This window comes from Oncorhynchus mykiss, chromosome 10 (genome assembly GCF_057628025.1).
Source record: "Oncorhynchus mykiss isolate SJ-2025 chromosome 10, ASM5762802v1, whole genome shotgun sequence".
Lineage (NCBI taxonomy): Eukaryota > Metazoa > Chordata > Actinopteri > Salmoniformes > Salmonidae > Oncorhynchus > Oncorhynchus mykiss.
The window spans coordinates 86,587,817-86,604,555 of NC_143031.1; positions in this window are offsets into that span (position 1 = coordinate 86,587,817).

Genomic DNA, 16,739 nt, shown 5'->3' on the forward strand with positions numbered 1-16,739 from the left:
ATGAGACTTACCCCTAGACGACACTAGAGAATAATGAAACTCACCCCTTGACTATACTAGAGACCAATGAGACAAACCTCTAGACAAGACTATTGATACTCACCCCTAGAATAAACTAGAGACTTTTGAGACTCACCTCTAGACTATACTAGAGACAATTTAGACTCACCCTCTAGACTACACTAGAGACTATTGAGACTCACCTCTATACTTCACTAGAGACTGTTGAGACTCACCCCTAGACTAAACTAGAGACTGTTAAGACCTTCCTCTAGACTATACTAGAGACAATTGAGAGTCACCTATAGACTACACTAGAGACTATTGAGACTCACCCCTTGACTGCAATAGAGACTATCGAGACTCACCCCTAGACTACACTAGAGACTATTGAGACTCGCCCCTAGACTACACTAGACTATTGCGACTCACCCCTTGACTGCAATAGAGACTATCGAGACTCACCCCTAGACTACACTAGAGACTATTGAGACTCACCCCTAGACTACTGAGACTCACCAATAGAATACACTAGAGACTATTGAGACTCACCCCTAGACTACACTAGACTATTGAGACTCACCAATAGAATACACTAGAAACTATTGAGACTCACCCCTAGACTACACTAGACTATTGAGACTCACCAATAGAATACCCTAGAGACTATTGAGACTCACCCCTAGACTACACTAGAGACTATTGAGACTCACCCCTAGACTACACTAGAATGTTAAGACTCAGCCCTAGACTACACCAGATACTGTTGAGACTCACCCCTAGACTACACTGGAGACTATTGAGACTCACCCCTAGACTACACTAGAGATTATTGACACTCACCTCTATAATTCACTAGAGACTGTTGAGACTCACGGCTAGACTAAACTAGAAACTGTTGAGACTCACCTCTAGACTCTACTAGAGACAATCGAGACTCACCTCTAGACTACACTAGAGACTATTGAGACTCACCTCTATACTTCACTAGAGACTGTTGAGACTCACCCCTAGACTAAAAAGGAGACTATTGCGACTCATCCCTTGACTGCAATAGAGACTATCGAGACTCACCCCTAGACTACACTAGAGACTATTGAGACTCACCCCTAGACTACACTAGACTATTGAGACTCACCAATAGAATACACTAGAGACTATTGAGACTCACCCCTAGACTACACTAGACTATTGAGACTCACCAATAGAATACACTAGAGACTATTGAGACTCACCCCTAGACTAAACTAGAGACTATTGAGACTCACCCCTAGACTACACTAGAGACTATTGAGACTCACCCCTAGACTAAACTAGAGAGAGTTGAGACTCACCCCTAGACTACACTAGAGACTTTTGAGACTCACCTCTCAACTACACTAGAGAGTGTGAGACTCACCCCTAGACTACACTAGAGACTACTGAGACTCACCCCTAGACTACACTAGAGACTATTGAGACTCACCCCTAGACTACACTAAACTATTGAGACTCACCCCTAGACTAAACTAGAGACTATTGAGACTCACCCCTAGACTACACTAGAATGTTAAGACTCAGCCCTAGACTACACCAGATACTGTTGAGACTCACCCCTAGACTACACTGGAGACTATTGAGACTCACCCCTAGACTACACTAGACCATCGAGACTCACCGCTTGACTACACTAGAGACTATTGAGACTCAACCCTTGACTACACTAGAGACTATTGAGACTCACCCCTTGACTACACTGAGACTATTGTGACTCACCTTTAGGCTACATCAGAGACTGTTGAGACTCACCCCTAGACTACACTAGAGGCTATTGAGACTCACCCCTAGACTACACTAGAGACTATTGAGACTCACTCCTAGACTACACTAGACTATTGAGACTCCCATCTCAACTACACTAGAAACTATTGAGACTCCCCCCTAGACTAAACTAGAGACTGTTGAGGCTCACCTCTATTCTACACTATATACTGTTGAGACTCACCCCTAGACTACACTATATACTATTGAGACTCACCCCTAGACTACACTATATTATTTTGAGACTCACCCCTAGACTACACTAGAGCCTGATGAGACTCACCCCTAGACGACACTAGACTATTGAGACTCACCTCTAGACTACATTAGAGACTATTGAGACTTACCTCTGGACTACACTAGAGAAATTTCTTTTTCACCTTTATTTAACCATCTTTTTCACCTTTATTTAACCAGGTAGGCTAGTTGAGAACAAGTTCTCATTTGCAACTGTGACCTGGCCAAGATAAAGCATAGCAGTGTGAACAGACAACACAGAGTTACACATGGAGTAAACAATTAACAAGTCAATAACACAGTAGAAAAAAGAGAGTCTATATAATGAGACTCACCTCTAGACTACACTAGAGAATATTGAGACACACCTGTAGACTACACTAGAGAATATTGAGACTCACCTCTAGACTACACTAGAGAATATTGAGACTCACCTCTAGACTACACTAGAGAATATTGAGACACACCTCTAGACTACACTAGAGAATATTGAGACACACCTCTAGACTACACTAGAGACTATTGAGACTCACCCCTAGACTACGCTAGAGACTATTGAGACACACCCCTAGACTACACTAGAGACTATTGAGACTCACCCCTAGACTACACTAGAGACTATTGAAACTCACCCCTAAAGCTACACTAGAGACTATTGAGACTCACCCCTAGACTACACTAGAGACTATTGAACTCATCCCTAAGGCTACACTATTGAGAATACACCATGTCTATCTATACAATGATGCCATTATGGGACAGATACAATGATGCAATTATGGGACAGATACAATGATGCCGTTATGGGACAGATACAGTGATGCCATTATGGGACAGATACCATTATGGGACAGATACCATGATGCCGTTATGGGACAGATACAATGATGCCATTATGGGACAGATACAATGATGCCGTTATGGGACAGATGAAATGATGCCATTAAGAACAGATACAATGATGCCATCATGGGACAGCTGAAATGATGCCATCATGGGACAGATGAAATGATGCCGTTATGGGACAGATAATATGATGTTATGGGACAGATACAATGATGCCATTATGGGACAGATACAATGATGCCGTTATGGGACAGATAATATGATGTTATGGGACAGATACAAAGATGCCGTTATGGGACAGATACAAAGATGCCGTCATGGGACAGATACAATGATACCGTTATGGGACAGATACAGTGATGCCGTTATGGGACAGATACAATGATGCCGTTATGGGACAGATACAGTGATGCCGTTATGGGACAGATACACTGATGCCATGTCTATCTATACAATGAGGTCATTATGGGACAGATACAACGATGCCATTATGGGACAGATGAAATGAGGCCGTTATGGGACAGATACAGTGATGCCGTTATGGGACAGATATAATGATGCCATTATGGGACAGATACAATGATGCCGTTATGGGACAGATAATATGAAACCGTTATGGGAGAGATACCATGATGCCATTATGGGACAGATACAATGATGCCTTGTTTATCTATACAATGATGCCATTATGGGACAGATACAATGATGCCGTTATGGGACAGATACAATGACACCATTATGGGACAGATACAAGATGCCATTATGGGACAGATAAAATTACGCCATTATGGGACAGTTAATATGAAACCATTGTGGGACAGATACAGTGATGCCGTAATGGGACAGATACTATGATGCCGTTTTGGGACAGATACAATGATGCCGTTATGGGACAGATAATATGAAACCGTTATGGGAGAGATACAGTGATGCAATTATGGGACAGATACAATGATGCCTTGTCTATCGATACAATGATGCCATTATGGGACAGATACAATGATGCCTTGTCTATCTATACAATGATGCCATTATGGGACAGATATTATGACGCAGTTATGGGACAGATACAATGATGCCGTTATGGGACAGTTACAATGATGCCATTATGGGACATAAGCTAAGGAGAGAGACCAATGAGCTAGGGGGAGGAGAGAAATGAAACTAGAGTCATCAATAAGTTCAGGAGAGAGACCAAGGAGCTAGGGGAGGAGAGAAATGAAACTAGAGATCAATAAGTTAAGGAGAGAGACGAAGGAGCTAGGGGGAGAGAGACCAAGGAGCTAGGGGAGGAGAGAAATTAAACTAGAGTCATCAATAAGTTCAGGGAGAGACCAAGGAGCTAGGGAGAGAGAGACCAAGGAGCTAGGGGGAGGAGAGAAATGGAACTAGAGATCAATAAGTTAAGGAGAGAGACCAAGGAGCTAGGGGAGGAGAGAAATGAAACTAGAGATCAATAAGTTAAGGAGAGAGACCAAGGAGCTAGGGAGAGAGAGACCAAGGAGCTAGGGGAGGAGAGAAATTAAACTAGAGACGTCAAATCAAATCAAATTTTATTTGTCACATACACATAGTTAGCAGATGTTAATGCGAGTGTAGCGAAATGCTTGTGCTTCTAGTTCCGACAATGCAGTAATAACCAACGAGTAATCTAACAATTTCACAACAACTACCTTATACACACAAGTGTAAAGGAATGAATAAGAATATGTACATATAAATACATGGATGAGTGATGGCCGAAGGGCATAGGCAAGATGCAGTAGATGGTATAGAGTACAGTATATACATATGAGATGAGTAATGTAGGGTATGTAAACATTATATAAAGGGGCATTGTTTAAAGTGGCCAGTGATACATTTATTACATCCCATTTTTAATTATTAAAGTGGATAGAGATTTGAGTCAGTATGTTAGCAGCAGCCACTCAATGTTAGTGGTGGCTGTTTAACAGTCTGATGGCCTTGAGATAGAAGCTGTTTTTCAGTCTCTCGGTCCCAGCTTTGATGCACCTGTACTGACCTCGCCTTCTGGATGATAGCGGGGTGAACAGGCAGTGGCTGGGGTGGTTGTTGTCCTTGATGATCTTTATGGCCTCCACTACTGTCCCGTCGATGTGGATAGGGGGGGTGTTCCCTCTGCTGTTTCCTGAAGTCCACAATCATCTCCTTTGTTTTGTTGACGTTGAGTGTAAGGTTATTTTCCTGACACCACACTCCGAGGGCCCTCACCTCCTCCCTGTAGGCCGTCTCGTCGTTGTTGGTAATCAAGCCTACCACTGTAGTGTCGTCCTCAAACTTGATGATTGAGTTGGAAGACTCAGTGGAGTGGAGATGTTGTTTCCTACCCTCAATAAGCTGAGGAGAGAGAATAATGAGCTAGGGGAGAGAGAACAAGGAGCTGAGGAGAGAGAACAAGGAGCTAGGGGAGAGAGAACAAGGAGCTGAGGAGAGAGAACAAGGAGCTAGGGGAGAGAGAACAAGGAGCTGAGGAGAGAGAACAAGGAGCTGAGGAGAGACAACAAGGAGCTGAGGAGAGAGAACAAGGAGCTGGGGAGAAAGATCAAGGAGCTAGGGGAGAGAGATCAAGGAGCTAGGGGAGAAAGAACAAGGTGCTAGGGGAGAGAGAACAAGGAGCTGAGAAGAGAGAACATGGAGCTAGGGGAGAGAGAACAAGGAGCTAGGGGAGTAAGAACAAGGAGCTAGGGGAGTAAGAACAAGGAGCTAGGAGAGAGAGAACAAGGAGCTAGGGGAGAGAGAACAAGGAGCTGAGGAGAGAGAACATGGAGCTAGGGGACAGAGAACAAGGAGCTAGGGGAGAGAGAACAAGGAGCTAGGGGAGAGAGAACAAGGAGCTGAGGAGAGAGAGAACAAGGAGCTAGGGGAGTAAGAACAAGGAGCTAGGGAAGAGAGAACAAGGAGCTGAGAAGAGAGAACATGGAGCTAGGGGAGAGAGAACAAGGAGCTAGGGGAGAGAGATCAAGGAGCTAGGGGAGAAAGAACAAGGAGCTAGGGGAGAGAGAACAAGGAGCTGAGAAGAGAGAACATGGAGCTAGGGGAGAGAGAACAAGGAGCTAGGGGAGTAAGAACAAGGAGCTAGGGGAGTAAGAACAAGGAGCTAGGAGAGAGAGAACAAGGAGCTAGGGGAGAGAGAACAAGGAGCTGAGGAGAGAGAACATGGAGCTAGGGGAGAGAGAACAAGGAGCTAGGGGAGAGAGAACAAGGAGCTAGGGGAGAGAGAACAAGGAGCTGAGGAGAGAGAACAAGGAGCTAGGGGAGTAAGAACAAGGAGCTAGGGAAGAGAGAACAAGGAGCTGAGAAGAGAGAACATGGAGCTAGGGGAGACAGACATCTATCTAGATATAGTTTATTAGTTGTTGTTATAAATCAGCCCTTCGGCTTCCAACCACCTGTACACCGTATTTATTGATTTGTTTTTCATCTGTATTGTTGTTTATCACTGATTTTCTTTGTTGCAAATAAATGTAACCTTCAATTGAACCTAAATCAGAAGGGAGAGGCAGACCGTTAAAGAGGAGACCGGGAGAGAAGGCCACCAGGGAAGATCTAGAGGAGCAGAAGGGAGAGGCAGACCGTTAAAGAGGAGACAGGGAGAGAAGGCCACCAGGGAAGATCTAGAGGAGCAGAAGGGAGAGGCAGACCGTTAAAGAGGAGACAGAGAGAGAAGGCCACCAGGGAAGATCTAGAGGAGCAGAAGGGAGAGGCAGACCGTTAAAGAGGAGACAGGGAGAGAAGGCCACCAGGGAAGATCTAGATGAGCAGAAGGGAGAGGCAGACCGTTAAAGAGGAGACAGGGAGAGAAGGCCACCAGGGAAGATCTAGAGGAGCAGAAGGGAGAGGCAGACCGTTAAAGAGGAGACAGAGAGAGAAGGCCACCAGGGAAGATCTAGAGGAGCAGAAGGGAGAGGCAGACCGTTAAAGAGGAGACAGAGAGAGAAGGCCACTAGGGAAGATCTAGAGGAGCAGAAGGGAGAGGCAGACCGTTAAAGAGGAGACAGAGAGAGAAGGCCACCAGGGAAGATCTAGAGGAGCAGAAGGGAGAGGCAGACCGTTAAAGAGGAGACAGAGAGAGAAGGCCACCAGGGAAGATCTAGAGGAGCAGAAGGGAGAGGCAGACCGTTAAAGAGGAGACAGAGAGGGAAGGCCACTAGGGAAGATCTAGAGGAGCAGAAGGGAGAGGCAGACCGTTAAAGAGGAGACAGGGAGAGAAGGCCACCAGGGAAGATCTAGATGAGCAGAAGGGAGAGGCAGACCGTTAAAGAGGAGACAGAGAGAGAAGGCCACTAGGGAAGAGGCGGATATAGTAAAGTTTGAATTTTCCTTCATTTTTCCTATTCATTCTCTATGGTAAGTCTCATCAACTATGGGTGTAATATATTCCTGGCCACTGGTTGGTTTTGTTGCGCTGTTTCACTCCACGTTGACCAATTTTTTTTTAGAAAAGGACATTTTCCGTCTGTCTACATACTGTAACGTTAGCTACCTCACAGAGCAAAGAGGGACCAACCGTCACTGAAGACTCACATCTCCGTTATTTAACGATAGTTATTATAGACCGATCTGGCATTTCTCCCATCTGGAAATTACAACTTACAACTGTAATTACTTTTCTTTCATTTTTTTTTGGTCCAAGAGAGCTAGCTACAAAGCTAAACGGGCTAGTTGTCCCTGAACAAGGCAGTTAACCCACTGTTCACCCGTAGGCCGTCATCGTTCTGTCGCTAAACGGGCTAGCTAGCTAACTTTATGCTTTGACTAAAATCAGAGTTTTTTTATTGAAATTAAACTATCTGTACGTTTTGATTGGTCCAGGTTAAAGGAGGAGTTTTTGATTGGTCCAGGTTAAAGGAGGAGTTTTTGATTGGTCCAGGTTAAAGGAGGAGTTTTTGATTGGTCCAGGTTAAAGGAGGAGTTTTTGATTGGTCCAGGTTAAAGGAGGAGTTTTTGATTGGAATTAAACTATCTGTACGTTTTGCCTAGAAAGTTATAGTTGCTCGTATTTGTATAAGACATAAACGGAACGTTTTAAATTGTTTGTTTGGTTCAAATTGAAAAGACTAATACATTCAACTTTAAAATAAGGACGGAGCGAATTTTGAGGTAAGACGATGTCTGTTCACTAAATGATCTGTTTGAATAATGTATTGTATTATATATTATATATATTATAATATAATGTATTGTATTATATATTATATATATTATAATATAATGTATTGTATTATATATTGTATATATTATAATATAATGTATTGTATTATATATTATATATATTATAATATAATGTATTGTATTATATATTATATATATTATAATATAATGTATTGTATTATATATTATATATATTATAATATAATGTATTGTATTATATATTGTATATATTATTATATAATGTATTGTATTATATATTATATATATTATAATATAATGTATTGTATTATATATTATATATATTATAATATAATGTATTGTATTATATATTATATATATTATAATATAATGTATTGTATTATATATTATATATATTATAATATAATGTATTGTATTATATATTATATATATTATAATATAATGTATTGTATTATATATTGTATATATTATTATATAATGTATTGTATTATATATTATATATATTATAATATAATGTATTGTATTATATATTATATATATTATAATATAATGTATTGTATTATATATTGTATATATTATAATATAATGTATTGTATTATATATTATATATATTATAATATAATGTATTGTATTATATATTATATATATTATAATATAATGTATTGTATTATATATTATATATATTATAATATAATGTATTGTATTATATATTATATATATTATAATATAATGTATTGTATTATATATTGTATATATTATTATATAATGTATTGTATTATATATTATATATATTATAATATAATGTATTGTATTATATATTATATATATTATAATATAATGTATTGTATTATATATTATATATATTATAATATAATGTATTGTATTATATATTATATATATTATAATATAATGTATTGTATTATATATTATATATATTATAATATAATGTATTGTATTATATATTATATATATTATAATATAATGTATTGTATTATATATTGTATATATTATTATATAATGTATTGTATTATATATTATATATATTATAATATAATGTATTGTATTATATATTATATATATTATAATATAATGTATTGTATTATATATTGTATATATTATAATATAATGTATTGTATTATATATTGTATATATTATAATATAATGTATTGTATTATATATTATATATATTATAATATAATGTATTGTATTATATATTATATATATTATAATATAATGTATTGTATTATATATTGTATATATTATAATATAATGTATTGTATTATATATTATATATATTATAATATAATGTATTGTATTATATATTATATATATTATAATATAATGTATTGTATTATATATTATATATATTATAATATAATGTGTTGTATTATATATTATATATATTATAATATAATGTATTGTATTATATATTATATATATTATAATATAATGTATTGGGAATAGAGTCGTAATTAAAATGCTGAATCAAAGAAGAGACAGTTACTTAAATCTAATGAATTATAAATAATAATGAAGAGACAGTTACTTAAATCTAATGAATTATAAATAATAATGAAGAGACAATTACGATAGATTTGCGCCCATCGAAATGTTCTTATAAATTTAGCGAATTGAGAGATGTTGATTGATGTTGTAAGTTCTAATTAAAGATTCAACAGATGTGATAAATTAGGTTTGGTTTCTCCAACCCGTACTACTGTTGCTGCAGACAGCCAACAATTATTTACAATTCATTGAAAGTCGTTGCGGCTTGGGTCTAAGTTGATCCCCTGTTGATGACATCACTCGCAATGCACTTTTGTCGCCACGGCAATGATGTTGTGACTGGGGGTGACAGAGAAAATTGTTTGTGTCTTTTAGAAGGAAAATGCATTATTGTTTTGAGTCACTTTTCAGAAGTTGATAACAATTTCCAAATACATTTTTTAAAAGTAGCTGTATGTCATCAGGGTAGTTAGAAAACATGCTAAAAACTAGCAGCAGATTCGCTAGGTGGGCATCATTGATTTGCGGCATTTATTGGGCTATATTTATTTATATTTGCCTGTAAGAAGGAAGGGAGATCAGAACGTTTGAATAGTAAAAAATTGTGATAATGTATTCTGGTGGTCATTTATTATTGGTTAATCTCCTAGGGATGCATCTCAATAGTCTGGTTCTGTCTCCTAGGGGTGTAAAACATTGTGATAATGTATTCTGGTGGTCATTTATTCTCGGTTAGTTTATTTGGTTACTGGTTATGGTAGATTGTAGGTGTTGATTTTACTCAATTAAACATTGTATTATCTGATGTGTTTGAGTAGGATTCCTTCTTCCGGGACGGATGGAAGTTATCTAAAATATGTCAATTGAAGGAGCCAAGGGAGAATACGTTTACATTTTTATTAAATACCTGGGATTAAATTACGGATTTCTTACGCCGAGAAATATACGACATTTACAATAAGTAATACATTTAGATAATAATGTTATCAGGTTAATTGTATCTAAGGGTAGCATGTTCATTTAAGTATTCATATACATTGACGTTGATTAATGATTTGAGGTAAAGAGGAATTATCATCGCTGTGAAGTTTTTTGAATGGGCTATTATTGATTTGGTATTACAACAGAAAAAAAAAATCCTATTTATCATTGATAATACATTTGGACAGGAGATATTTTAAGCCAATATGGCAGGAAATTACATAGAAAAATAGTGATTTTATAAGCATTAGAATTATTAATGAAAATTAATAAGTTTCAGTTCTTAGGGGTGATAAATTACTGTAGATAAGGTATTCCACACTATGCAACATATATTAAATTATTGATGAAACTGATATGGCTGCGGTCCCTGTACAGGGACCAAAATCAGCGGAAATTTCAGAGCGCCAACTGTAGTACTCGATAAAACTCAAACTTTCATTAAAACACACATGCAGGGTACTCAATTAAAGCTACACTCGTTGTGAATCTAGCCAACATGTCAGATTTGTAAAATGCTTTTAGGCGAAAGCATGAGAAGCTATTATCTGATAGCATGCACCCCCCCCCCCGAAATACCTGAACGAGACGCAAACAAAATAATTATCGTAGCCGGCGCTACACAAAACGCAGAAATAAAATATAAAACATTCATTACCTTTGACGAGCTTCTTTGTTGGCACTCCTATATGTCCCATAAACATCACAATTGGGTCTTTTTTCGATTAAATCCGTCCATGTATACCCAAAAATGTCCATTTATGAAGCCCGTCTGATCCATGGAAAAGCACCGTTCCAAAACGCAACGTCATTGTTTAAAATGACAAAAAGTTGCCTATAAACTTTTACAAATCACTTCAAACTACTTTTGTAAACCAACTTTAGGCATTAATAAACGTTAATAATCGATTAAATTGATCACGGGCGATCTGTATTCGATAGCAGCAAGTCTTGAAATCATCGTCCATATTTTGCCTTTCATAACTTCCTTTGGTGGACCCCAAGACAGGAAGTGTCTATTCGTCATCACACCAAGGATAAACTACCAATGAAATGCCAGTACTGGCGACATCGTGTGGAAGCTGTAGGCATTGTAAACGGGTCTCTATCTATTTTCCCTTGCCGTAGACAATACATAGACTGGCGGATGGATATTTTTTTGTGTTTTTTGTGAACAGTTTTCCTCTGGATTTTTACTCCTAAATACGTTCTGTTAAAGCCACAGACAGCAGTTTTAGAGACTTCAGAGTGTTTTCTATCCACACATGCTAATCATATACTATATTCCTGCCATGAGTAGCAGGACGTTGAAAATTTGCGTGATTTTTAACAAAAAGCTGCGAAAATTCGCAGCATCCTAAACAGGTTGGTTAACTCATGTTATTGTCAGATAAAATACTGTGGACCCCTGAAGGAGAGATCTTATTAGTGTAGGAAGGATTTGAAATGGTTAGCAGTTGTTTTGGCTTTGTTTGACTATTATACGTTTTTTAATTAAATAGTATTACATTTAACAGGGATATATTACATCTGTGATGATTTAGGATTATTGTTAGGATCAAGATAGATTGATTGTAAGGACTTTAGAGATTGCCACTCATAGACATGTTCTTTCAAAAAATCAATGATTTTAGATAAAGTCAAACAGTGAGACGCTTAGTGGTATTTGAAAGATAGGAGAGAAAAGGGTTACTGTTTAAATCAATAAATATATATATTTAAGAACATATATAAGTAGCACAGATACTTCTTAAAGTAGATAAGACACTTGACAGAGAATTGGTATAGGATAGATAAGAATGGACGCCCAAGGGAGAATTGGACATGTGGAGAATGAAAGGGGCGCTCCTACATGATGATGTCAGACATAAGGATAATTTACTAATCTTACCTAAGTCATTGTTTAGAATAGGCAAGGTTGTTACCTGGGCAGAGCCAGGTATCAAAGGGGGGATGGGTAAGTTGTGTTCTAGGACAGGATGTGGCCTATTGGATATATATATATATATATATTTTAAATTAGCTAACAAGTAGGCATAGACGTTAAAGATATAATCAGATAGAACAAATGAGAAACTGTTTGTTAACCAAACCTATATGTCCAAGGTTTGTCCATGTGTTTGTCCATGTGTTTGTCCATGTGTATGTCCAGGTTTGTCCATGTGTTTGTCCATGTGTTTGTCCATGTGTTTGTCCATGTGTTTGTCCATGTGTTTGTCCATGTGTTTGTCCATGTGTTTGTCCATGTGTTTGTCCATGTGTTTGTCCATGTGTTTGTGCATGTGTTTGTCCATGTGTTTGTTCATGTGTTTGTCCATGTGTTTGTCCATGTGTTTGTCCATGTGTTTGTCCATGTGTTTGTCCATGTGTTTGTCCATGTGTTTGTCCATGTGTTTGTTCATAGAAGTGAAAGTGTGTCTGGCTTCTGGCTGCTGATGTGTTTTCCAGTAAAGGGTGGGGCTTCACAGGTGTACTGACCATCCTAATCTGTCTGATCGTGGGAGCCACATTCCTGATACACCATGAACCCCGAGAAGGCCAGAGGGTAATATTGACACGTAGTTAGACAATGAGGATTAAGTATTAACCAAGCATGCGTGCGGGAAAGTTCTCATTTCCAGGGCTCTGGAGAAATCAATGACACTTAACATGGTGAAATATGGACCCACTCTAAGCTCTGACCAGTGGAATGATGAATGCATGGCTCCGGACATGATAGAAGAGTCCGGATCCTTTCACTCGCGAGGAGACCATATTTGATGTTTAGGGAATTTAGATGGTTTCTTGTTTCAATGTATAGACAGTTTTTTAATGAAGATTGTAACGAAAAATCCTGATAAGTAGACTTAAGATTCTGATGTAGGTCATTGAACAGTCATTGAAGGTGATTGTGTGTAAATACATGTATTGATATTGTTTTATTCTAGTATATCATTGATATTGTTTTATTCTAGTATATCATTGATATTGTTTTATTCTAGTATATCATTGATATTGTTTTATTCTAGTTTATCATTGATATTGTTTTATTCTAGTATATCATTGATATTGTTTTATTCTAGTTTATCATTGATATTGTTTTATTCTAGTATATCATTGATATTGTTTTATTCTAGTATATCATTGATATTGTTTTATTCTAGTATATCATTGATATTGTTTTATTCTAGTATATCATTGATATTGTTTTATTCTAGTTTATCATTGATATTGTTTTATTCTAGTATATCATTGATATTGTTTTATTCTAGTTTATCATTGATATTGTTTTATTCTAGTTTATCATTGATATTGTTTTATTCTAGTATATCATTGATATTGTTTTATTCTAGTATATCATTGATATTGTTTTATTCTAGTATATCATTGATATTGTTTTATTCTAGTATATCATTGATATTGTTTTATTCTAGCATATCATTGATATTGTTTTATTCTAGTTTATCATTGATATTGTTTTATTCTAGTATATCATTGATATTGTTTTATTCTAGTTTATCATTGATATTGTTTTATTCTAGTATATCATTGATATTGTTTTATTCTAGTTTATCATTGATATTGTTTTATTCTAGTTTATCATTGATATTGTTTTATTCTAGTTTATCATTGATATTGTTTTATTCTAGTTTATCATTGATATTGTTTTATTCTAGTATATCATTGATATTGTTTTATTCTAGTTTATCATTGATATTGTTTTATTCTAGTATATCATTGATATTGTTTTATTCTAGTTTATCATTGATATTGTTTTATTCTAGTATATCATTGACGTTTCCATATAGTGTTTAATGATGGTATGAATTGTTTTGACATTTTAGGGTGGATTGTTAGGAATTGTATGAATAAATTACTAAACAATATCCCCATTTTAAATAGAACTGTGACTAAGTAAACTTATACTCTGTTTTATCATATCTGATTAACAATATGAATTCATAAGTGAGGGATTGTGGAGCATATAACAGGGGGGTAATTACATTAAATAATTACCATTCCAGCCAGGTTGGAGAAGATTGCACAAATGCACGTGCATTTGCAATATGTTTCAATGGGCATTTACCATCACGAATTTGACATGCTTTAAAAATCCTGCAGGAATGTGAAATTGACTGGCCCAATGAACTCGGGATGGCTGGGCAGTGATTCTGGTTAATCTCAATCGCTCGTTAGTGTTGATTTCAGAATGTCCATTTGGTGATGTTTTTTCACTATGGAATCATATTGCAAATGCACGTGCAACTGGTAACCCAAAAATAAAAATATGGTGATTTCATTATGTCCATTTGTTTATGTTTTCTTACTTTTGCAAAGTCACTGTGCATTTGCAATATGGTTCAATGGGCATGTACCATCACGAATTTGGCATGCTCAAAATTCAAACTATACTTTGCTCAAACTATACTTTTGTCAACTTGTATTATCATAATTTATTTTTTTTTGTTTTACTTGTGCATAAGGCATATGTTTTGTCCATTTGCAATATGATTTCATAGGAAGTCAAAAGTCAAAGTCAAAAGTCTATTTTTGGGGGGGCCAAAATTGACTGTACTGATGAACTCGGGATGGCCGGGCAGTGATAGTTGTTCATTTCCATCACTTGTTGTGTTGATTTCATCATGTCCATTTGGTGATGTTTTTTCACTATAGAATCATATTGCAAATGCACATGCATTGTTGTGCAACTGGTAACCCAAAAATAAAAAAATGGTGATTTCATTATGTCCATTTGTTTATGTTTCCTTACTTTTTCAAAGTCACTGTGCATTTGCAATATGTTTTAATGGGCAGGTAATATCACAAATTTGTCATGCTATAAAAATCCTGCAGGAATGTGAAATTGACTGGCCCGATGAACTCGGGATGGCTTTGCAGTGATTCTGGTTCATCTCAATCGCTCGTTAGGGTAGATTTCAGAATGTCGCTTTTGGTGATGGTACCTCACTGTTTAAACATATTGCAAATGGACAAGAGTCAAGTGGACAAGAGTCCATCAGTCAATTAGATATCATTCTGACACCAAACTGATACAAACTGACACCAAACCCACTTTTTCCAACTCGTTTAGTAGCCAACTATTACATACTTTAGAGCTGGCCCAAAATTCACAACGCCTTCGGTTCAAACCATAAAAAAAAACATAAAACACGTAGTTACGTTCTAGCTGCGGATCCATATCTTATGTTATGTGTTGGCCTAGTTGAGGCGACCCCGAATCCCAAGTTTCGGCTCGATAGGTCATTTGGTGTCCGAGAAAAACCCTAATTGGTGCTGAAAATCCACTATTTTCCATGACTTGCTACGGGGTCCTTGAATGAGCTATCGGACAGAAACGTTGGGGTATGTCTATATGGGCCGAGACGTTCGCAATGCACCTAGTCTTGCGACTCTGGGACATTTCTAAATGTCGTCATTTTCGTGATTGAAAGTATTGCAAATGTACGAGGCTGTTTCTCGGTCCGAGAACCTTCTAGAGCCACGTAACTCACCACGCACCATCGACCGGAGGTCTAGAACAGGTTTCTAAAGTTTCGGAACTCTAGGTCTGACGGTTCTTTTTTAGCTCGAACAAAGCTAACTATTGCAGCCACTGTCTGTCTCTACGCACCCCAATACGTCCCTCCTTCCAAGGTGTGTTTTAGTGTGATTTTTTTTTCCTTTGAATTGTTTTGGGAAAAATGACTGATTTACAGTTCATGGGGGTTGCGTAATCACACATATGAAGTTTTGGAAAGATCAGACTTTTTTAACCCCTCGAAACAGCCCCTGAGACACCAATTATGGCACTTCCGGTTGGCACAGGAAGCTATAAATCAACACATATCCTCATTGGGGGTATGCTTTTACAGAATCCTGAGTTTTAAGTCCTTACGTTAAGAACTGACTGATTTACACAGGGTTGAATGCACTATGTCTATCAAACTGCAGGCAGGGTATGGGTAAACACTTTTAGGGTGATTTTAACCACTTCCGGTTGGTCCAGGAAGCTTAGAATCAACACAGGTAGACCTCATAGTGGCCTGATGGACTGGTACCGAAGACAGGTTCATACGGCATTCATAACCCATATAGGCTTCAGGTTGAATTTAGGAGTGTAGGCAATGTATTCCTATGGGGAGAGAAGTCAATGCAAAATGTTTGATGTAAACACCTTCTTTTAACTATTAAGGGTTAATGCCACACGGTCAAGGTTAGGCTTGCACGGATCGGGAGGA